Consider the following 25,622-nt stretch of genomic DNA (forward strand, 5'->3'; position numbering starts at 1 on the left):
GTCACTAGTGATGTAATTTCAGTCCTCCTTGAGAACAAGGGAAAACAGCCAACAAATCATGAACCTTCTAAATTATTTCTTAACCAAGGATCCGTAAACTTGGTTGTTGTATTAGGTGTTGTGGTTTTAGTATTTTCTTATCCATATTTAAATGTGATTAGTTTCCTTTGTAATCATATGCATTTTATTTTATAAATTTAAAAACAACTACTCTTAGAAGGGAATTCCTTTTTCTTAAACAACTAGATATAGAGAACATGATGTAAAAATGGCCCTAGTTTAGAGTGCATAATTATAACTGTCACAACTAGCAGCCATTCTCATTATTACATAATTGCATAGAAACACTAGATTTGGGGGCAGTATATGTATTATGGAATGTGAACTCCACTTATTTCTTTGTTCATTTGTAGCAGATAATTTCACTATTCTTGACAATGTTTTTTTTAATCTATAAATTAAGTGATATTTGTACCACTTGTTTCAAAAAATTTTTGTGAGAAAGTATAGCATGAATTTTTAAGACTACAATTCAACTTAGATTAATGTATACCATGGAAACAATGTAAATACTAACAGACTCCTTTCTGTGGGGGGTTGGGGGAGGGAAGCAAGATTAGGGGAAAATTGTAAAATTCAAAATAAATAATGTTTCTTTTTAGAAAAAAAAGAAATTGAAACCTTAATCAGAAAAAAAAGACTACATAGTATAGTGAATAGAGGGCTCAATTTAAGCTTCTTAAATTGTTGATTTGAAAATACCTGAATCCCAGTCTTTCTTCTAATACATACTGTGATGGATCACTGAAATAATTAGCTACAAAAGACGCAGCAATAAATAACTATACTAACCCAAATGTTTCATTTTCTGGGATAAAAACTCACTTTTTGATTAAAAACTGCTGCAAAAACTATTAAGTTAGTATGGCAGAAAGTAGACATAGGCTAGCATCTTACAGCCTATTCCAAGATAAAATCAAAATTAAGAGAACAAAATTATTATATCTCTATGAAAAGGGGTGCTATTTTATGACTAAAGAAGAGGTAACATTATAAAACATTATAAAACAAACAAACTGGATAATTTTGATTACATTAAATTGAAAAGTTTTACACTAATAAAAACACTGCAACCAAGATTAAAAGGAAAGTAGTGTTTCTGGAGTGTTTCTGATGGAGGGCTCATTTCTAAAATACAGAGAGAACTGATGAATTTTATTTAAAAAAAACACAAGTCATTTCCCTAATTGATAAATGGTCAAATGATATGGAAAATCATATCTAAAATGAAGAAATCAAAGCACCTATAATCATATGAAAATTGCTCTAAATCATTATTGAATAGAGAAATACAAATTAAAACATCTTTCAGGTTCTACCTCACACCTATTAGATAGGCCAATATGACGAGAAAGAAAGATGATCAATGTTGGAGGGAATGAGGGAAAACTAGAACCTCTAATGCATTATTGGTAGAGTTATGAACGGATTCAACCTCTCTGGAGAGCAATTTGGAATTTTGCCCAAAGGGCAACAAAACTGTGCATACTCTTTGATACAGCAATACCACCACTAAGTCTTTATAATGAAGAGACTAGAAAAAGATAAAAATCCCACATGTACAAAAATATTCATATTAGATCTGTTTGTGGTGACAAAAAATTAGAAAATGAGGGAATGCACATCAATTGAAGGATGGCAAAATAAATTGTGGGTATAAATGTGATGGAATATTTTTATTCTATAAGAAATCCTGAGGCACAGGATTTCAGAAAAGCCTGGAGAGACCTGCATGAATTGATACGGAGTGAAATGAGCAGAACTAGATAAACATTATACATACTAAGAACTATGTGGAGTGATAATGTATGATGGACATGTTCATTTCAGCAGTACATTAATTAAAGACTTTTTTAAAAGACTTGTGATGGAAAGTCAATATCCAGAGAAAGAATTGAGTTTAAGTGAAGATCAAAGCTTATTGTTTTCAAATTTTAAGAAATATCATTTTTTTCCCTCTCTATAATGTTTCTTTTCTCCCATTCGGATTTAATTCTTCTCTCAAAACATGATCTACGTGGATTTATGCTTATCATGATTATAAATATAGAGTGCCTATATTGGATTATTTTCTGTCAGGGGAAGGGGAGACAGAAGGGGGAGAGTGGAGGGAGAAAATTGTAAAATTCAAAACCTTCCAAAAAAATGATTGGTTAAAACTACTGTTGCATGTAGTTGAAAAAACAAATAAATATAATATTTTAAAATCTCAAAACAAGCAAAAATAAGTAGTTGACTAGCTGGAAAATAAAATTGACCTATTGAAAAAGGAAAGCAACTTTTGACCAAGCTGGCAGAGAGAAGACAGGCACAGTTCTAAAATCTCCTAATCTTCCCCCATATATGATATGAAACAAACCTCAACAGAAATCTGATCAACAAAATCTAGAAAGAAAACCCAGGAGAAAGAACATTTACCTCAGGATTTGTCTTCTGCAATCATGGGTGTGCCTGGTGCAGAAGTGCTTGATGTGTGTGGATTAGCCACAAATTAGCCTGATTAGCAAGGGGGCCCTGGGAGCCTGAGGACCCAAGAACTGGACAGAATTGATCAGCTTGATTAGTGGCAGCAGTTGACCCTGGAGGCTTGGATCCACTAGGGAACAGAGTCTTTGGGTGTTGGCGCTGATCCTCTGGAGCTTGCTGGCAGGGTTAGAGGGAGAGTTCAGGTGTGTAAGAGCTGCAGACATCCCTGGGCTCAGAGGAACTCAGAGTCCAAGCCTCCATTTCAGCTGAAGTCTCTTTCCAGAACAAACACAATTACAGACTACCTCTGCCCCAGACTAAGGCTAACTGTAGAACAACCTTAGCTGACAATACGGAGAGTGATCACCTTACCCCAGGGTATTGCCCACCACTGATCAAAGACAAAAGTATTTAACAGCTTCAATCACTCCCTCTAGGCCAGGGGAGAGGGGCTCAATCAAGGTCACAGACACTCCAGAGAAAGCAACAAGCGCCCCCTACTGGCCAGCCAGAGCTTTTATGTTCAGTAATCAAACTTCTAGCACCCCCTACTGGCCAGCTGGAGATATTAAACTCAGTGAATAAAGCCTATAGGGATCCCAACACCAAACCTTTGTGAACTCAAGGTCTTAATAAAATGAAGAAAGGCCAGTGGAAAGGAGGGTCCATAGAAAAATTCTTGGAAGGAAAAGACCTTAACTTAGAGAGACCTAGAACCTCTGAGGAGAATATGATGTGTTATCAAGCACAGAATGACCTCCTTGAAGAAATAAGGAAGGAGTTTAAAAATCAATTGGAAAATTTGGGAAAAGAAACCCAAGAGAAGATTAACACCTTGCAACAAGAAAACAAATCATTGGAAAATACAAGTGGACAAATGCAAAAAAGAAAATAATTCCCTCAAATCCTCAATTGGGCAAATGGAAAAGTCTTTCAAAAATAGAATTGACCAATTGGAAAAGGAGCTGCAAAAGGTAAATGAAGAAAATTATTCTCTAAATAAAAAGAATGGAATCTGTGGAAACTAATGACTTCATGACACAGCAAGAGCCTGTTAAACAAAACCAAAAAAATGGAAAAAAATAGAAGAAAATGTTAAATACTTCATCAGCAAAACCACTGACCTCAAGAATAGATTGAGGAGGGACAACCTGAGAATTATAGGTATTCTTGAAATCATTGAAGAGGAAAAAAAAAAGTCTAGACTTAACATTATGGGATTTAGTGATGGAAAATTGACCTGATATCATGGAACCAGAGGGCAAAGTAGTTATTGAAATGATATATCAATCCCCTCTGGAAAGAGATCCTAAAATGAAAAAACCAAGAAATGTTGTGGCCAAATTCCAGGACTATCAGATAAAAGAGAAAATCCTGCAAGCAGACAGAAAGAAACAATTTAAATATCAAGGAGCCACAGCAAGGACTATGCAGGACCTGGCTGCAGCAACATTAAGGTATTGAAGGGACTGGAATGAGAAGAGCAAGGGAGCTTGGAATACAGTCAAGAATCCACTATCCAGCAAAGCTGAGCCTTCTTTTTCAAGGGAAAAGATGAACATTTAACAAAATGGAAGACTTCCAACAATTCCATATGAAAAGAAAACAGAGTTACATAGAAAATTTGGACATCGAACAGGAGGTTCAAGAGACACATGAAAAAGTAAAAAAAAATGGAGGGGAGTAAAGAAAAAACTGCTATACAATAAGATGAAACTGGCTATATCCCAGCATGGGAAAAAGAGTCTTATAATTCTTAAGAATTGTAACTCTATCAGAGATAATATACTTAGCCAGAAATGATGAACACTCATGACTTATCCATGAGACTGCTATCAAATGCAATGAAACTGGTTATATCCCTACTTGGGATAAAGACTCTAATAACTCTCAAGAACTGCAACTCTATTAGAGAGAAAATACATAGCTAGAAATGATGGATACTCAGGATTTTCTATGGCTCAGATAGAATTATTTAAAAACACTTCCTCCTTAAAAGGGGGGACAAGAAGGAGATGGGAAGTGGGAGGGAATGAATGGGTTAAATCTCATTACATTAAGAGGTACAAAAGACCAATAATAATAGAGGGGAAGAAGGGAGGAGATGAGAAACAGCTAAATCTTTCTCTTATCAGTCTTGGCTTAAAGTTAACTTACACACACACACACACTCAGTTAACTTTAAAAAAAGATCTTATCTTTCAAGTATTAAAAGGGTAGGGAGAGATGGCAACAGAGGGAGGGAGAGAAAAAAAGGGGAGCTAACACAAGGAAGGGAGGAGAAAAGTGAATAAGGGGAAGGGGAAAGAAAGGGGAAGGGTGGATATAGGAGGGCAAACACTGAAGGGGGTGGTATTCAGAAACAAAAAAGGGGAATATGGATAAAGGGGAAAAAGGGGGGGAAATACAGAAAAAATAGCATGGAGGGCAATAAAGAGTTAGTAATTATAACTTTGAATGTGAATGGAGATTTGGAATCTTTTTTTTCTTTATAGGGAAGGAATAGTTAAAGAAAAGGTTACTATACATAGAAAAACATGCCAAATTTTTTTTTTCAGATAAGGAAGATTTTCTTGTACATTTTGTAATGACAGAAAAGTTGCAATAAGTTTATAGATTTTTATAAAGACATTGTAAAATCAAAGTCCATCTCCATCAATTGCCAAAGATGAAGGTGATGGAATGGAAATAGAGAAGAAAAATTAGGTTATTTTCCTTCCTCAACTGACACAGGTAGCTTAATTCTCCTTTATCATTTTTCATTCATGGAAATAAAATTCTTCTAAACACAAGGGGTAAGTAAAGGATGAGATTTGATTCATTTATCCTTTGGTACCTGGAAGACTAAGATAAATACTTTAGAAGTTACCTTTGATGTCAGTTGGGTTACACCAATACTTGAAAGGGTGGAAGCAAAAATCCCTTTTGATAGGCAATTAAGGATAGAGTATTCAATCTTGAATCCTCAGGAAAACCTGGATTCAAATCTAGGTTACAATGCTTACTAGTTGTTTGACCCCAGGAAGTCACTTAATCTCTGTTTGTCTTAGTTTCTTTAGTTGTAAAATGAAAAAAAAAAATAGCACCTCTTAGGGGTTTTTCTGAGGATCAAATAAAAAATTTGTAAAATTCTTTGCAAACCTAAAGTATATAAATTTTGCTTTTATTTCTATGTAATAATTTAGTAGCTTCAATTCTGACTCATAGTTTCAAAATGCATGCAATTTGTTCTATAGTATGATTCCCATCAGCCTCGTTTTTTGACCCAATTATTTCTCAAAATTCTACTTCTCTTTCTTGTTCTCTCAAAACACCTAAAGATCTTTCCCGAACAAAAAGCAGTCTGGATAAAATTCCTATCTTGCCCTAGGCCATGAAGATCATTTTTTTTCCTCTCCTCATCCTCATTCTCATAGCTATTTTACTTCTACATAAAAACTATTCTTGAATTACCATTAACATTAATGGCCCACTTTTCTAAGATCGGATCAAATCAAAAAGACTTGAAGATAGTAAATTTGGCTCTTTTTGAAATCTGAAATGCATTTGGTTGACATGGCCAAAAGGAGTATCATCCATAGTTTGAAGGATTTATTTTTGGTATTATACCTAAAAAAAATTCATTTTTCTGAATTATCTGGAATAATGAAGTATCACTCATATGTATTACCCACATTAATATTATGTTTACATAAGAGGAGTACTTACTAAGATTATGTCTGCTTGTCATTTTGGTTACTATTTGCAAATTATACTCCTGAACTTATGGAAATCTTTTCAAAATGCAGAAAATACTCACAGTCCTATGGAGTGGTCAAAAATAGGTTTTCTTAAATATATTTATGTATATTTGGATGTTTATATAATTTCTGTATTTGTTAAAGATTCTAAACTAACAAATCACACTGAATCCCTTAAGTTACTGATGCAGGTGGAGCCTTAGCTTTGTTTTTATTAACAAGGGAAATAAGCTCCAAGAAAAGTAACACTGTATAAAATTTCACAATGGATTAATCTTTTGGGAAGTTATTTAATTATAAGTTATCTACAACTTAAAATTGACACTGCATAAAAATAGAGCTTCCATAATCCATTTATGTAATATATAATATTGTATTTTATGGGCTATCCTTCATATCTGAATCCCTCCCTCTCTTCCCATCTGCTGCATAGAATACTTAGCTTTCTTCTAAGTACCACAAAGGTGACTTTGTTTCTTAATTCTCAGTAGAATTATTCCTTCCACACTGTAAATTTTCCCATTCCAGTTTCAATATATCACAGGCTCACATAAGAAATTAAATGGGAATTTTGGGGAAGTTTTGCAGAAGTGGCAGATGACATGCAAAGGTCAGCAGATGACACCGAAAAAATTTAGAAACTCAGAAATGTATAAAATATATATAGAGAATGAAGTCAATATATTTTATCTTTCAATGCCATAATAATTCAGATTTCTTCTCTGATACAAAGAGAGGATCAAAATATTTTATATGGATTTTTTAGATCACAGGAACTCTACACCCCTATCACCCGGGATATGGAAAGAATAACTATATTCTCTCCAACATCTAATTACTCAATATTTAATCTGTGTGAATACATGTACATACACATTTGTGTGTGTGTGTATACATACATATATATATGTTTGTGTGTGTAGGTTTTCATACACACAAACATATATATATATATATATATATATATATATGTATGTTTTCATACACACACATATTTAGATAGATATAGTAAATACATCCAGGGATAGACATACAGTATCATTTCTCAGGAGTGGAATTTAAGTTTCTTAAGGATAGGGATGATTTTATCTTTGATGCTGCATTCTGGAAGTTTTAGTATGGTACCAATCATTTAAATAGTATCCAGTATATATTTATGGTATTGAATAAAGTTCACCATTTCACATATCTGTAGTTGTAATACCTTTGGCATCACTTCTTCCAACTTCAATCTCAAGCTCTCTAATCTTTAGGAAATCATTTTGAATTGTTGTAACCAAAGCCAAACTCAAACCAAAGCCAACTTCCCAGTAATAAAAATTCCTATCATCCTGTCATTGTACACTCTCTAAACAGTCAATTACAGGTTCTTATATGACAATACTTTTCATCTTGACAATAGCTGAAAGAGCTTTTGATCTGTAGGCATGACCTTAGACAACTCATTACTATGTCCATACTGTAAAGAGATAGCAGAGTAGCTCTTCATGGAAGAATTATTCATTCACATTATTTTCATACATTCCATTTATGTGTAGATGATGTATTGTACTGATGTATTGACTTATGTAAGTCAATTTTAATTCATTTTATCTGATAATAAGTAATCAAGTCAATTCAATTACCACTGGGCTCAGAAAGCTCTCCCAAGCAATTTTAGGGTTGAAAATTCAGTTCTGTAACAGACATCTTAAGCACTCACTCCACGCTACCTTTAATATAAAAAGAAAAAAGCAAACAGTTCCTGCCCTTAAAGAGCTTATATTCTACTTGGGGGTATATGGTGACAGATGGTATGTGTAGAGCTAAGTATAAAATGTAAACAAAGTATGTACAACATAATACAAAGCATATGCAAAGTAATACAAAGTGGGAGAACACTGGGTTCAGGAAAGACTTTTCAAGGTAAGTGAAACCTAGCTGAGTCTTAAAAGAGAGATTCAAAGATGGAGAAAGATCCACACTTAGGAAATGGGCTCTGCAAAGACCTATGAGTAATAAATGAAATGTTTCATTGTTAAAGAATAGCAAATAAGTCAGTTTGACTTGAATGTTGGGTATGTGGAAAGGGAATAAAAGGAAAGGTTTTTTGGTAGCCATTGTGGGATTTATAGTGTATCCTAGAAGAAATAGAGAACAACCAAAGCTTCTTGTATGAGGAAGTGATATGCTTAAACCTGTACTTTAGGCATCTCAATTAGGTAGCTATATGGAAGATGGGTCAGAAAGAGCAGTTTTTTCTCTAACATATATTCTAAGAATAGCTGCTCCAGTAGCATCCCTGATTATACTAGTGCTTGTTGTATTACTTTCAGAACCTGAGAGTGAAAGCAGAAAGGTCTGACTATTCAATATAGTAGATGATTCAAAAACTCTTGCTGAGTTTTTCTAGTAAAGATGCAAAATAGAATTAACAATAAAATAGGCACTGTTGTCCTATGGGTTTAAGCCCACATGGTATAAAAGAATCTTGACATCAAATGTCAATAAGAAGCAAAAATTCAAACAGAGCATAAACCTTAGAGAGAAATAGGTTAATAGGCATTTGTCTGATGAGGATACCAGCATATCTTACAGGACCTGACCAGTTTGGACTACTGGCTCTGCCCCAGATTTTACTCATGCATATGTTCTCCATCTCTGCTTGTGTTTTTTTACATCTAAATCTGATTGGTATTCTATTTAAAAGAGAAAAATCAAAAATGATCCTGCAAATGTGTCTTGGTATAGACATATAGAAATCTGTTATTATCATGAGTGTTGAACTACCTTGGAGGATTGGGATGACTGAAGTAGATAGTGTCTGGAACTGACTCATGTTTAAGAATTTAAAATCTGATGCCTCACTTATGGCTTAAGAAAAGTTGTAAACCTTTCCTTCTCCATCTCACCAACCTCCCCTCACCCAACAAATTAATCCCTAAACATAGTTCAACAGGGAATATGGACAAGGAATTTCAGAAGTTATTGAATTTCTGAGAAGGCATATCTGGTTAAAGAAAGGTGGTAGTGGAAAGAAAAGGAGGTTTATGAAATAAATGACAAAAAATAATTGCAATTCAGAGATAAAGAAAAGTTGGGCCCCAGGGAAAGAGGGAATGCTCTCCATATATAATCTACATAAACCTTACAAGGGGATGCTTTTAGGGAGGGATTTGAGACCTAGAAGGGGAAATAGATTGATTGAATAAAAGAGTTGTCCCAGAGGAGATAACAGATTGAGAAAGAAAGGAGTAATGTGGGCATCTGATGGGAGGAAGATGAGCATCAGGCCTGACAGCTTCCTATGAGTATGTATCTGTGGGGAAGTAGGCACTAGAAGACTATTCTGTTGTAGTGTAAAATGTGTTGGTTAAAGTTGGCCTGTAGGAAAGACTCATAATGAATAATCATCTTTTAGAATGCTTTGGTTCATCTCAAAACAGGATTGAAGGATTGAAAAGGATTGGTGGTAGGCTGATTTTTGCTATTTAAATGCACTGTAGGACTGAGTTGGTTGGGAAACAGGAGTTAGAGGCTTCTCAAAAAATATCCCATTCTGTTTCATTTTTTTAAAATGAAAACTCCTCATTGTTTACTCTCACAGTGCTGCATTTTCATATGGTTTGTTAAATGTGGGATACAGGGTTCCTTTAATAGTTCAAAGTAACTCAGTTGCATCTTAAGCCCTGAAAGAACAATGGTTTTTTTCTCCAAAAATTTTATTTATTCTGTGCTTTCTCTCTTACTTCCCAGTTTCATTATGATCTGTGGAAACATCAGTGTGAAAAGTGTAACTGATTTCCTGAGAAATTTCCTCCATCTCAAAACAGCGAAAATGAATATTGAGATCATTTTCCTGGGAGAGTAAGTTTAGCTGCATTACTCATGACTTCTAAATTTAATCCCAGAACTCATAAAGGGAGTCTGATGCTGCAGGGCAAAGGAATTTGATTAGGGAAATCATATTGAAGAAGCAAAGTTTCTGGGCCATGGCTGGGTTGACCATCTCCTTTCAATTCAAGGTTGCAAATCCAAGTTCCTCATCCTTCCAAAGCAAATGAAAGTAGCATAATTTGATAAAGAACCCACTAATAACCCACCTGAAATTATGACTCCCCTGAACCCTCTACCTCCCATGCACAGAATGGGATTATCCAATCACAAAACTAACTGGGTAATTTCAAGGAAACAGAATCGTAAGGAAGGGATGTCCACAGTCATTCATTCTAATCTTTACCTTATCAGAGATGTCCTCTTTAACAACCTGAACAAATAATTTTCTATCTGCCTCATGAAGTTTCACAGTGCTGGAAAATTCACTATCTTACAATGTTGAAATCAGAATCTGATACCAGAGTTCAAATCCTAATTCAGAAATTTATTAGCTATATGGCCCTGGAAAAGTCATTCAACTTTTCTAGGCCTCAATTTGTCCTTTGTAAAATGGGATAATGGTTGAACCTCAGACCTAATGGGTTAAGCTGAAGATCATGAGATAACAAAACATTTTGCAAACTTTAAAGGGCTATATATGTTATTTTTATCATCATCATCATTACAGTGGCCTAGCATTAAAAAGACAGGCAACATTAATCATCGTGAAACTTTTCCTTAAATTGTCTAACTCTACTTTTTTGCACCTAGTTCTACCCTCTTGAGATTAAGCAAAACAAATCTAATTTCCTTTCCAAAGTGACAACCTTAAAATAAATGAAGGGAATTCTTAGGTCACCCCTAATTCTTTAGATTAAAATAACTTCAACCAATTCTTGTATGACATAGTTTTTAAATCTGAAACTTTCTACATAGTGACCCTCACATTAGTCTTTCACAGATATTCTCCATTTAAGCAATGACCTGACCTAAGTAACAAGGTTTTGGGGGCTTCTCTTTTCATCTTCTAGAAAACAGCAGTTTACCTTACAAGTCCTTAGATCATCATCCTTTCTCTAACTTCCTTCTATATTGTTTCTTATAAAAGTTGTAGATAAATTTTAATAAGTAGCTAAAAGAAAATAAAGACAGGAAACACACACACACACACACACACACACACACACACACACACACACACACATATATATATATATATATATATATAATATATATACTTCAAAATGACAGACCAATGTGGGTAATAATATTAAAAACAGATTTGAAATATGCCTGAAAATTAACTATGGTTGAAGCAGTCACAGATAAAATCTTTCAACAGATTTTATTTTTGAAATTCATTTATATCTTTTCATTTTATGCTCCTGGGTCAAAATCTGAGTGAAGAGCCCTGTTAATAGAGTGGCATGTTGAATTCTTTAAAGATATAAAAGACTCAAGAAAACAAAATAAACAAGGAAACAAAACCAAGACAAAATATCAGAGCTGTACCAAATATACTAATAACTTTCAGTATCTGGTTTCTCCATTTTCCAAATATAGGTTTGACTACAAATTATATTCTGAGTGTACATTGTCCATGTATATATATGGTTCCATACTTCAACAGACTGGGAAGGGAAAATAGCCAGATATATCAACTTAATCTCTGACTTCACTTCTTTTTAGCTATCTTGACTCCTTTCTTCTAGCTCCTCTATCTAGACATATTCTATTAAAAATAGCATTAATTGTGCCATTATGTAGATTTCATTCCTCCCAGGTCCCTCATCTTTACTTTATTTGCTCAGAACCCTACCTTCCCTGGAACTAGAAACAATTTTAAAACTCTACTTGGCTTATGCAAGTTTTTTCTGTGGATCTACATTGAAAAGAGAAGATTTAAGCAAAGTTGTGGTAAGATTCCGTTTTTGTCATCTTTTCTCTCACCCAAGCTGTAGGATCAGGGTGGCTACATTTGAGAAGTTATTCTTTCTATCCACTGTTCACCCTTTACCTCATGGTACTGATGACTGCCATAATTGAATCAATATGATGGGAATTTGGGGGGTATTTTAAAAAAATTTTGAAAACTGAAAATGTTAAGAAAAACACAGGCCTTTGAAATATTTTAAAATTATTTCTATTAAAAATTTGTCATCTGACTTTTGATCACAGCAGACCTTAGTAAACAGGAATACTGAGGGGCCTTTAAATGGTTTGTTACCAAAGCAGATCCTAAAAATACTTTTCCAGACTCTCTTATTCTTAATCAGTCCTCAAAACCTAGTTTTGTAGCCAGCCATTTTCATTGATTCTCTCCATCTTATGACAAAAGAAAAACTTTGCCCAAATCTTTTAGACAAACATGATCAACTTCAGGCATATCCAAAGGTACCAGTTATATAGGTGTGTGAACAAGTGGCTTGGCTTGGTCTTGGCCGCCAAAACTGTTCTTTCATTAATTCTTACCTCATAGGATTCTCTGACTCGGTGAGGGAAGGATGAAGAGATATCTATGTAGATCTTTCTTATAAAAAGAGGAGGAAGGGGGCAGGGAGAGCAAGTGAAAGAGGTGCTATATATACCTTCCTCTTACTAATAGTTATTAGAATTGCCAATAAAAGTTATCCCCAGTGCCTAAAAGGGAGCACATTGTAGAAACAAAGTTCTAAAGATAAAAGGGATCTTGGAGTCTCCTATTCTAATCTCGGCAGGATAGTTTGAAAGAGAAATCATTGAATTTAGGACAAGAGAGTATAGGTAAATGATTTAATAGCCAGTCTGGAGAGAGAGAGAGAGAGAGAGAGAGAGAGAGAGAGAGAGAGAGAGAGAGAGGAGGAGAGAGAATATGTGTGTATAAAACATATATGTGTGTATATATATATACACACATATATCTTTATATTCATATATGTATATATACATATATATATGTATATATACACACACACACACACACAAACCCATACATACAAAAATACAGACATGTAATTGAACCTACTCTTCCCCAGGGTTTCTGTGCAGGTTGTCATTTTTAAACTTCAAAGCACATTGTTAGTTATTATTGCTAACTTCTATCTGTAACTCTTCTTAACCAGCCCTCAACCTAGGTCCTTTGAGAACTATGGTCCTAGTATAAAGAAAGATTACCAGCTCACAATGCCCTGCCTCTTAATCACAGAAACTTCACTACTAGAATTGTCACTTTTGTGACTCTTCTGCCTTCAAATTATAAGACAATTCAATATCGGGGCAATTCAAGAATTCCTCAGATATTTGACTTGATGGCCCCTGTTTTGACTTGAAGAGTAGGCAGAATCTGCAGAAGCCTGTCAGAATATAACCAACCCTTTGTGTACTGATTCATATATTTTGTGTACTGATTCTAACATTTTGAGGTAAGAAGTCAGCATGTTTTATCTACCAATACTTGTTTTGCTCTATCTTCTCAGAGAAAGTCTTGAGGATTGGAGGAAAAAAGGCTATGGAATTTTTTAAGTGGAGAGACTTTATCTTGTATAATCTCTCTCTCAGTGAAAATCCTTTGGGAGGGTCACTGATACCTATTGGAACATTTTCAGTGATGGGGACCTTTATAATTCCTAAAACAATTCAGTTCAATAAGCCCTTTTTCTAGGCACTGTTTCATTGCAGTATATCATAATCTAGTTTATATATATATATATATATATATATATATATATATATATAATGAATATATATACATATATGTGTGTATATTAGAAATGTAATATATATGTATATATGCATATATATACATATGTGTATATATATATTAGTAATGTAATATATATGTATATGTTTATATATATATATATATTTACTAGAATAATCTAGTATATGTCATAATCTGATGTAAACTCTTTTCACCTTCTTAATCCCACTATATAGTCACTGAGAAGAAGGTTAGATAGTCTCCTACATACTCCTATCTCTGTGTCTTTCAGATGTTCCCCAAAACATTCATTTTATATACTTAAGTTCTCTTCCCCTCCCTCCCCAGAAATTTGGCCAAGAGGTCAGTACTCCCACTTACCGTGGTCTTTTCTCCCATTTTACCCAAGTAAGACAGACTTTTGCTGATGTTCTTCCATGATATCTTGAGTGATAACTTTTTCAGTTTTTTTGTGGGATCTGTAACTTTAGGTCTTCTTGTAGAGGCTTCATTTGAAGTTTTTTGGCGAAAAGTTCTGGCATTTTCCTAGCTTCATGCCACTACGTTGCTTCTACCCCAAAGTCTGTAAGAGATATAGATTTAAGTCTCAACCTCTTTGCTAACTAATTGGCCCTGGGAAATTTTTTTTTTGCTTTCTCTGTGACTCAGCTATTTCCCTCTCTAAAATGGAAAGATTGGTATGTCTTCTCATATACCCCAGGAATGTGATAAAAATAAGCTTGTACCAAAATTATACTGCAAACTTAAAAATATTTTGTAAATGTTAGCTATTTTTGTTTTACAAACAAAGATATAGAGATAACAAAGTTGGTGGAATTATTACCACTAATATCATTATTTTATTAGAATAAATAAAATATTCATAAATAAAATATCTTTATAAATAATATTTTATAAAAATATTTATAAATATACAAAAATTTTATGTATATTTTAAAATATTTATAAAAATTATATTTACAAAATATAAAAATATAAAAAATATTTAACAAAGAAACTGAATATCAAATATGAAAAGTATGTAAAGCACTATGACAGACTAAAAAACTATAAAGTATTAATTATTGTTATTCTTTCTTTTAATGGTGGTTACTGGCTGGAGTGTGACAGATATAAAATGGCTAGTAGAAACTTGCCTTCATATAACATGGAGCATATTAATTCTCTTGCTAGGTAGAGATATTGCATTCCAACTATTGGAATGCTTCCAGAGTATAACTTAATTCATCTGAATCCTCCCTCTATCATTTACACCACAACCCCTCCATGTCTTAGAAAGTTACCTGCATCATTGTACTCAAAGTCATTTAACATTTCTATCTACTTTCTAACTTTTTGGTGATAAAGTCCCTGAAATTTGTTAGGCTGGCTCTTGGTAAAGAGTCTAGAGTTAGACCTATACTGAAAACCTTTCCATCTTGTAAAATAAGAATTTGTGTTCTGCTGAGAACCCAGGGTCATTATTCCCATTATTCCCATGTCATTCTGAAACCTTCATAGTGACTTCTTCCTAAGGATATATGGTTTAGTGAAAATAAATCTGGATGTAGAGTCAGAAGTCTAGTGTTCAGGTCCCAGCTCTGCAATTTACTACCTACTTTGCAACTACTCCTATCTGAATTTCATGTTCATTCACAAAATGAATTTGGATTAAAAGTAGGGGTTCTTTCAACGTTTTGATTTATCCCATAGACATCTTTGACTGTCAGCTGAAGTCTACATACTCTTTTTCAATAGAAAGTTTGTAAATACATAAAATAAAATATATTTCTTTCACAATCCTAATTTCATTACTTTAGTGAAATGGAGTTATCAAAATAGTTTGAAAAACAGTGATAGATTCTATCTTTCCATAATCTCTTCTGGCTTCTTTTTTTAAATATATGGATTTATTTATTTTTAAGTTTTCCAATTTATCCCTAAATCTTGCTTCTCACCCCCACTCCACAGAAGGCATTCTATTAGTCTTTACATTGGTTCCATGTTATACATTGATCACAACTGAATGTGATGACAGAGAAATCATATGCTTAAGGAAGAAAAATAAAGTATGAGACAGTAAAATTACATAATATAATTTTTTTCTAATTTGACAGTTAATACTCTTTGGTCTTTGTTCCAAGTCCACAATTCTTTCTCTGCATATAGATGATATTCTCCATTGCAGACAGCCCCAAATTGTCCCTGATTGTTGCACTGAAGGGATGAGCAAGTCCATCAAAGTTGATCATCATGCCCATGTTGCTGTTAGGGTGTACAATGCTTTTCTGGTTCTGCTCCTCTTGCTCAGCATCAGTTCATGCAAATCTTTCCAAGCTTCCCTGAATTCCCATCCCTCCTGGTTTCTAATAGAACAATAGTGTTCCATGACATACATATACCACAGTTTGTTAAGCCATTCCCCCAATTGAAGGACATTTACTTAATTTCAAATACTTTGCCACCACAAACAGGACTGCTATGAATATTTTTGTACAAGTGACATTTTTGCCCTTTTTCATGATCTCTTCTGAGTATAGACCCAGTAGTGGTATTGCTGGATCAAAAGGTATGTATATTTTTATTACTCTTTGGCAATAATTCCCAATTGCCCTCCAGAAAGGTTGCATGAGTTCAGAGTTCCAGCAACAATGCATTAGTGTCCCAGATTTCCTACATCCCTTCCAGTATTTATTATCCTTTCTGGTCATATTGGTCAGTCTGAGGGGTATGAGGTGATATCTCAGAGATGCTTTAATTTGCATTCCTCTAATAAGTAATGATTTAGAGCAGTTTTTCATATGACTATGGATAGCTATGATTTCCTCATCTGAACATTGCATACATGCATCATTTGACCACTTGTCAATTGGATAATGACCTTTTTTTTTATAAATTTGAATCAGTTCTCCCTATATTTTAGAAATGAATATTTTATCAGAAATGCTAGTTGTAAAAATTGTTTCCCAATTTACTACAATTCTTTTGATCTTGGTACAATGTTTTTTCTCTGTAAAAACTTTTTAATTTTATGTAATCAAAATTATGTAGTTTGTTTTTTATGATGATCTCCATCTCTTCCTTGCTCATAAACTGCTTCTGTTTCCATAGATCAGATAGGTAAACCATTCATCTCCTAGTTGATTTATAATATTGTATTTTTATGCCTAAATCCTGTATCCTTTTTGATCTTATCTTGGTATAAAGTGTGAGGTGTTGGTCTAATCCAAGTTTCTGCCATAATAACTTCCAATGGTTTTTATCAAAAAATTGTTTTTAACCCCAAAGCTGGACTCTTTGGATTTATCAAACAGCAGATTACTATAATCATTTCCTGCTATTGCACCTAGTCTATTCAACTGATCCACCGCTTTATTTCTTAGCCAATACCAGATAGTTTAGATGACTGATGTTTTAATAATATAATTTTAGATCTGGTAGGGTTGTACCACATTCTTTTATACTTTTTTCATTAAATCTCTAGAAATTCTTGACTTTTTATTTCTCTATGTGAATTTACTTATAATTTTTTCTAACTCATTAAACTTATTTTTTGGAATTTTGATTGTTAGGGCACTAAATAAGTAGTTTAATTTAGATAGAAATATCATTTTTATTATATTAGCTTGGCCTATCCATGAGCAGTTGATATTTGCCCAGTTTTTTTAATCTGATTTGAGTTTTGAGAGAAGTGTTTTGTAGTAGTTTTCATAGTTTCTGAGCCTGCCTTGACAGGTAGACTGCCGAATATTTTATATTGTCTGAAGTTATTTTGAATGGGATTTCTCTTTCTAACTGTTGCTGCTGTATCTTTTGAGTGTTTACTTTACATCCTGTGACTTTGCTAAACTTTTTAATTGTTTCTAGGAGTTTTTTGGATGATGCTTTTAGGATTCCCCAGGGATACCATCATGTCAGAGTTCTGTTTCTTCCTTCCTGATTCTAATTCCTTCAATTTCTTTCTCTTCTCCTGTTGCTGAAATTAACATTTCTAGTACTGAATTCTAATATTGAATAATATTTAGTATTTCTAATACTACATTCTAATATTGAATAGTAGTGGTGATAATGGGCATCCTTGCTTCACCCCTGATCTTATTGGAAATGCTTCTAGCTCATCCCCATTGCATAAAATGCTTGTTGATAGTTTCAGATAGATACTGCTTATTATTCTAAGAAACAATCCATTCATTCCTATGCTCTCTAGTATTTTTAGTAGGAATGGATTGTGTATTTTATCAAATATTTTTTCAGCATCTATTGAGATAATCATATGATTTCTGAGAGGTTTGTTAATGATATAATTATTCTAACATTTTTCCTAATATTGAACAAACCTTGCATCCCTGGGATAAATCCTGCTTGGTCATAGTGTATTATCCTAGTGATAACTTCTTGTAATCACTTTGCTAAAATTTTATCTAAGATTTTTGCATCTATATTCATCAGGGAAGGAAATAAATTTATAATTTTCTTTTTCCTCTTTTGATTCTTTCTGGTTTAGGTATCAGCATCATATTGATGTCATAGAATGAGTTAGGCAGAGTTCTATCCTCACCTATTTTGCTATAGAGTTAATATAGAATTGAAACCAATTGCTCCTTAAATGTTTGATAGAATTCACCATCTGTTCCTGGAGATGTTTTCTTAGGAAATTCAATAATGGCTTGTTGAATTTCTTTTTCTGCAGTAGGGTTATTTAAATATTTAACTTCCTCTTCACTTAACCTGGGCAACTTATATTTTTATAAATATTCATCCATTTCACTTATATTATCAAATTTATTAGTACATAGTTGGGTTTAATAATTCCTCATTGTTACTTTAATTTTCTCCTCATTGGGGTTGAGTTCACCTTTTTCATTTATGATACTAGCAATTTGGTTTTCTACTTTCTCTTTTTAAATCAAATTAACCAGAGTTTTTCAATTTTATTGGTTTTTTCATAAAACCAACTCTTGGTTTTATTTATTAATTTAATAGTTTTCTTGCTTTAGATTATATTAATTTCTCCTCTAATTTTTAGAATTTCTAATTTTGTATGTAATTAGGGATTTTAATTTTTTTCTCTAATTTTTTAGTGGCATGTTTAGTTCATTGATTTTCTCTTTCTCCAACTTATTCATGTTAGCATTTAAAGATATAATATATCCCCTGACAACTGCCTTGGCTGTATTCTATAAGTTTTGGTATGTTGTCTAGTTATTTTCATTATCTAGGATGAAATCTTTATTTCTTTCTATAATTTGTTGTTTGATCTACTCATTCTTTAAAATGAATTTTAGTTTTAGGTCCATTTTGGTATATGTTTTTTATTGGATTATGATCTGAGAATGATGTATTCATTATTTCTGCCATTCTGCATTTGATTATTAAGTTTTTATGCCCTTTGGCATGGTCAATTTTTGTGTAAGTGCATTCACTGTGGATATATACAAATATATATATATTCCTTTTTATCCCCATTCAACTTTCTCCAAAAGTCTATCATGTCAAGATTTTCTAACATTTTATTTACTTCCTTAAATTCCTTCTTGTTTATTTTATGGTTAGATTTATCTAAGTCTTGAGAGGGGAAGTTTGAGGTGTCCCACCAGTAGTTTTACTGTCTATGTCTTCTTTTAACTCCTTCAACTTCTAATCTAAGAATTTGGATGCTATACCATTTGGTGCATACATATTTAATATTGAAATTACTTTATTTTCTATTGTTAGGAGGATATAATTTCCTTTCTTATCTCTTTTAATGATAGCTATTTTTTGCAGCTGCTTTGTTTGAGATATGGATTGCTACCCCTGCTTTTTTTCATTCCAGCTGAAGCAAAATATTTTTTGCTCTAACCTTTTACCTTTACCCTGTGTGTATGTATCTCTCTGCTTCAAATGAGTTTCTTGTAAGCATCATATGTAGGATTCTGTTTTTTTAATCCACTCTGCTATTCACTTATATTTTAAGGGAAAGTTTATACCATTCACATTCAAAATTATAATTACTAACTCTTTATTGCCCTCTATGCTTTCTTCCCTCTGTTTCTATTTCCCCCATTTTTCACTTAATCCATATTCCCCAGTATTTTGTTTCTTAATATCATCATTTTCAGCATATTTTCCCCCTTGTATCCAATCTCCCTCCCCTTTCTTTCCCCCTTCTTCCTTCTCTTCCTTCTCTATTGGTTTCTCTTTTCCTCCCCTCCCCCTTTCCCCTTTTGATATTTGATACATTCCCAACTTAATTGAATGTGTGTAAGTTAACCTTAGGCCTAATATGATGAGAGTAAAATTTACTTCCTCCTTCCTTCCCCTTTATTACAATAGGTCCTTCATACCTCTTTATGTAATGTGATTCATCCCATTCAGTGTCCTCAATCCTCCTCTCTCTTTACTGTCCCCCTTTAAAAATAGATACTGTTTTTAAATCTTACTATCAGAGTCACAGATAAGTCATGAATGTCCATCACTTCTGGCTAAGTATCTTTCTTACAATTCTCAAGAGTTATAAGAATCTTTCTTCCATGTGGGGATATAGCTAGTTTTATTTTATTGGATAGCAGTTTTCTTTTTCTTTACCCTTTTTTTACCTTTCCATGTATCTCTTGATTCTCTTGTTAAATGCCCAGATTTTCTATTTATATCTAGTCTTTTCATTAAGAAGAGATAAAAGTCTCCTATTTCTTTAAATGTCTATTTTTTCCCCCTGGAAGAGAAAGCTGAATTTTGCTGGATAGTGGATTCTTGGCTGCATTCCAAGCTCCCTTGCTCTTCATATTATCACATTTCAGGCCCTTCGATCCTTTAATGTTGATGCAGCCAGGTCATGTATAATCTTTACTGTGGCATCTTGGTAACTAAATTGTTTCTTTCTGACTGCAGGATTTTCTCTTATATCTAGAATTTGGCTACAATATTCCATGGTGTTTTCATTTTGGGATCCCTTTCTGGAGGGGATCAATATATTATTTCAATAACTATTTTGCCTTCTGGTTCCATGATGTCAGGGCAGTTTTCCATCACTAAATCCTGTAATTTTAAGTCCAGGCTTTTTTTCTCTTCATTATTTTCAGGAAGATCAATAATTCTCAGATTCTCCCATCTTGATCTATTCTCAAGGTCAGTGGTTTTCCTGATGAGGTATTTTACATGTTCTTCTACTTTTTGATTCTTTGGTTTTGTTTAACAAGATTCTTGTTGTCTCATGAAGTCATTAGTTTCCACAGATTCCATTCTTTTTTTTTAGAATAAATTTTCTTCATTTATATTTTTCAATTTCTTTTCCAATTGGTCAATTTTATTTTTGAAACAATTTTTCATTTGCCCAGGTGTAGTTTTGAGAGAATTATTTTCTTTTTGCATTTTTCCAATTGAAGATTTGAGAGCATTATTTTCTTTTTGTATTAGTCCAATTGTATTTTTCAAGGATTTGTTTTCTTGTTTCAAGATGTTAATTTTCTCTTTAGTTTCTTTTTCCAATTTTTGCAATTGATTTTTAATCTCTTTCCTGATTTCTTCTATGGAGTCTTCCTGGGGTGGAGACCAATACATATTCTCCTCAGAATTTCTAGATCTCTCTGAGTCAGGGTCTTTATTTTCTAGGAGTTTTCTATGGACCCCTTTCCACTGATCCTTTTCATCTTCTTAGTATCTTTTGCTGTGTAGGAGTTGGCTCACAGATGTTTGGTTCTGAAATCCCTATAGGTTTTGTTCACTTGGCTTACTAACTCCAAATGGGCCTGCCAGTAGGGGGTGCTAGATGTTTTGCTCACTTGGCCTAGTAATTCCAAGTGGGCCAGCCAGTAGAGGGTGCTAGAGGCTTTTCTCACTTGACTTTATAGCTCCAGGTGGTCTGTCCAGTTAGGGGTGCCAGTTGCTTTCTCTGGAGTGTCTTTGGCCCTTATTTGAGGCCCACTCCCTAGCCCTGGAGGGTGTGAAGGGAGGCAGCAGGTTCTGAATTGTCCTTGAACAAAGGGCTGTGCCCTGGGGGAGATAGTTAATCTCCCTTTCAGCTGAGAGAGCTCTGCTGCCCACACCTGAGCCTGAGGGGATAGAGGGGCTGTTACTGTGTTTGTTCTGGGAAGAGGACTATGCTGAAAGTATGGAGCTCTTGACCCTGAGCAGAGCAGATTGATGTTCAGCAGCACTCTGCAACACTCTGTGCTGGAGCTCTCCAGACTGCCACTCCCAAGGCCAAAGCCTCCAAAGCCTTGAACAAGGGCTTTCATGGTCAAAGCTTCTGTGGCTGATTTTAGGTTAGTTCAGCTTTCACCCGGCCCCTGGATTAGCTCTCTGCTCTCTTCCCCAGTTCACCCATGATCCCAAGAAACAGACCTTTCCGTAGATGTTTGTCTGCTAGCTTCTCTTTCTGGGTTTTGTCAATAGGATTTCTGTTAACAGGGTTCTTTCATATTATTTCTGAGAGGAAATCAGGAGATCTAAATTCAGTTACTGTCCTCTCTGCCATCTTGGCCGAAATTCTCCTCTTCTGATTTCTTAGGTGCTTTTGGTTTTTCTGCATTTTCTTCTCCTACCTCCCAACACAGAGACACACATACACAGAAGCACACATACACACACACATACACATTCTCTCTCTTTCTCTCTCTCTCTCTCTCTCTCTCTCTCTCTCTCTCTCTCTCTCTCTCTCTCTTTCTCTCTCTCTCTCATGCTCCAAAATCTCTTATTTATTTCTTGATTTTTTAACTTTAAAATAGTCAAAATTTTCAAAAAATGAATGGAAAGGAAAAGACCATAGTGGGAACTTGGGATGTAGAAGTAACAGTAAGTGGGAAAGAAATGAAGAAAAATAATTGAAAAATAATTGAGAAAGGAAAAAAAATTGAAATGTATAATATTTCTGTGCAATTCTCTCAGCCAATATTAGAAGCTACAATAAAGAAATTAAAAAAGAAAAATCATCTTATATTGTGCTGCCTAAAGAAAGCCCATGCTGCTACATTGGATATGCTTTTACTATCACCTAGTGGTCAAGAGATGTGTCCAGTAACTGACATGAATTCAAGGGAATTGAATTTTCCAGTGCATTCAATGAGTGAAAGAGTTATAGTATCTGCCACAATTGCTTTGATTTCAATTATTTGTTCTGGGCAATGTGAAGACTCACTATATTTCATGGGATTATTTCTGGGAGAGTTAGAAAAAAATAACTACTTTTTTTCTCCTCCTATTTAGAAGTTGAAACTTTCTCTTTAAAGAATTGTGTCACCTTTTGGCAATTCCAATTCTATATCTATATGCAGAAGAAATTATTTAAAAAAGGGAAAAGTCCTATGTGTTCTAAAATATTCATAGCCACTCTTTTTGTAGTGGCAAAGATTTGGAAAATGAGGGGGTAGCCATCAATTGGGGCATGGCTAAACAAGTTATGGTACATGAATACTCTGGAATATTATTGTTCTATAAGAAACAATAAATGGTTGGACTCTAGAAAAAAATAGAATGACTTACGGGATCTGATGCTAAGCAAAGGGAGGAGAATCAAGCAAACAATATACACATCAACAACAACATTGTGAGATGAACAACCTTGATGGAAGTAGCTCCTCTAAGCAGTTCAGAGAGCTATGACAACTATATTAAACCAATTGTAAACAATCTTATACCCATCCAGAGGAAGAAAAATCAAACAAACCAAACCAAACCAAACCAACCCACTCCTCCCACACATACACAAAGCAACCATTAAGAATCTGTTGAACAGTTTATAAGAATTATCTCTTATGTATCTCTTTCCCTTAATCCTAATTCCTCATACTGGAAACATGTTTATCAAAAATATGCTTATACCATACTAATGGAACCATTTGCCATTGAGGGGAAGGTGGTGGGAAGGTGGAAGGAAATTTTGTAAGTTAAAAATATACATGTGCATATAGATGAAAATGTATCAACAAAAAAAAGAATTTTGTCCATACCAAATTCATTTGGGGAGGCATTTTGTAAACAAGGAAAGTTAAAGAAGTATATGGTTAACAGAGTTCTTGTCATTGACTGGGAAGGTCTGTAAATCACTTCAAGGATCTCAGCATGAAAAATTTTTAATTCTTGAAATAAAACAAAGCTTTCTAAAACTCTTTGTTTTCTTTTGGTCCTCATCAATTTGAAAGGAAAGCATTAGCTACTATTAAGACTTGTTCCTTCCAATAGACAGAGAAGTTGACTGAATCTTATCTTTGGTTTTGTTACTAGTATAAAGTAGAAAGAACATTGTACTTGAAATTAAAAGTTGAATTCAGATCAAGGCCCTGTCACTTTCTAGTATTGTGACAGTGAGTCAAGCATCTCTTTCAGCTTGTTTTCTCATGTGTGACAGGAGACAAACTATTTGCTCTCTTAACCTCATTTTCTTTATCTGTAAGACATTAATAGCATTTTTACACTCTACCACAAATATCTATTATGAGGTAAATATTTGTAAATATTATTGCCCTCCATAATTATATGAAATTATTTTTTCTGTGCCTCAGTTTATTCATCTGTAATGGAAATTTAAAACCCCAAGCTCTAGACTGAATTATTTTATCAAATAAATGAGATGATTTTTGTTGAATCTTTTATCTCAGATTCAAAGGCCTGACTGAAATTGGTGAAACAAGATGTAAATTACCCATAAGCACAGCAAGTAAGAGAAATATGAAGAGGGTCGTTTCTTATTTTTTAAATTGGTCCTTATAGAGAAGCATTGTCTTCTACTTTAAACTAACAACCAAACTGGTTAGCTCTCTATTCCCTGACCTCCTAGTATTCATAATCCAAGTGGTTCTTATTTTTTCTTTCTGATATTTTTCAAACTGCCCTAAAGAGATTTTTTAAATATCCCTGGTTATCCTTTATGGCCCTATGTTATCAAATGGGAACATTCAGATTAGAGGTAATAAAACAATTTGGGGAGTAATGGGGAATAAAACAATGGAATGGACTGCCTAGTGAGGTGAGTCTAGACCATTAGAGCAATTCAAGGGAATTCAGAAAACTTCTAGTAAAGCTGAATGTGGTTGGCTAGATGAAGGATCCTGCTCATTTCTTAGAATGGTCCTTGAGTTGCCAAATTGATTGTTTTTGTCTAATCCTGATGCTCAGTACATTGATGATTTCTTTCTCAATGAGAGACAGAGTTGTTATTTAAAGTCAGTATCTATTGTTAAACTACCCCTAGCCAATGCTATTGTTAGCCAAAGTAGTCCACAATGGCAATGGTCAGTCACTTCTGATCCTCTACTCTAGGGAGTCATCTAGCTTTAGGGACCAATGAATGTAAAATTGAGATTTATATCTTTCATCCAGATGAGGAAACCAGGGTGACAGATTTAGTAGATCAAAAATGTGGAGGTGATCTCACCTGGTGATACTAACAATGGATGCTTATAGCTAATCACCATGGCAACTCAAACAAATCTGGAGCCAGTCTCTTAGCAACAACTCTCTCTCCCTCCAAATATATACTTCTCTGGTTGCATGTTATCTTGTCATGATCTCATGTTCCCTATTTTTCCCTTTTGTTTAACTACCATTGCCCACACTGTTTATCTTCTTGGTTCCATGGATCAAGAGAGAACCTGATGTTGACTTTCACCTTTATGAATATGTTACAGAATTGGAGAACACATTTTGATTTTCTTTTGGTTCTGCAACTTACTAAGAATGAGCTTAGCTAGAACACTAAGTAGAATTATCAAAGCGTATTTCCCATTCCTTCACTCTTCTAATTTTGAAAAACTTATATAACATGTTAGACCATCAGCTAAAAGCCCAGTTGTCCTTTGGGATGACCTGACCATGGTCAAAGGAAACTGATGCCTTGTTGGAGGTAC

General features: G+C 34.0%; 2 long non-coding RNA genes across 3 annotated transcripts in view; one reads left to right on the top strand and one right to left on the bottom strand.

The window, feature by feature from the left end:
- The window catches only part of LOC141503497 (uncharacterized), a 220,689-nt gene extending 206,242 nt beyond the window's left edge, over positions 1-14,447 (bottom strand). Inside the window, exon 1 of the long non-coding RNA XR_012472863.1 lies at positions 14,182-14,447. This is a non-coding gene — a long non-coding RNA (uncharacterized LOC141503497). The remainder of the gene's footprint in view (positions 1-14,181) is intronic.
- The window catches only part of LOC141503490 (uncharacterized), a 91,888-nt gene that overhangs the window by 45,667 nt on the left and 20,599 nt on the right, over positions 1-25,622 (top strand). The gene's annotated exons all lie outside the window — the stretch shown is intronic.

Source organism: Macrotis lagotis, chromosome 1 (assembly GCF_037893015.1).
Source record: "Macrotis lagotis isolate mMagLag1 chromosome 1, bilby.v1.9.chrom.fasta, whole genome shotgun sequence".
Classification (NCBI taxonomy): domain Eukaryota; kingdom Metazoa; phylum Chordata; class Mammalia; order Peramelemorphia; family Peramelidae; genus Macrotis; species Macrotis lagotis.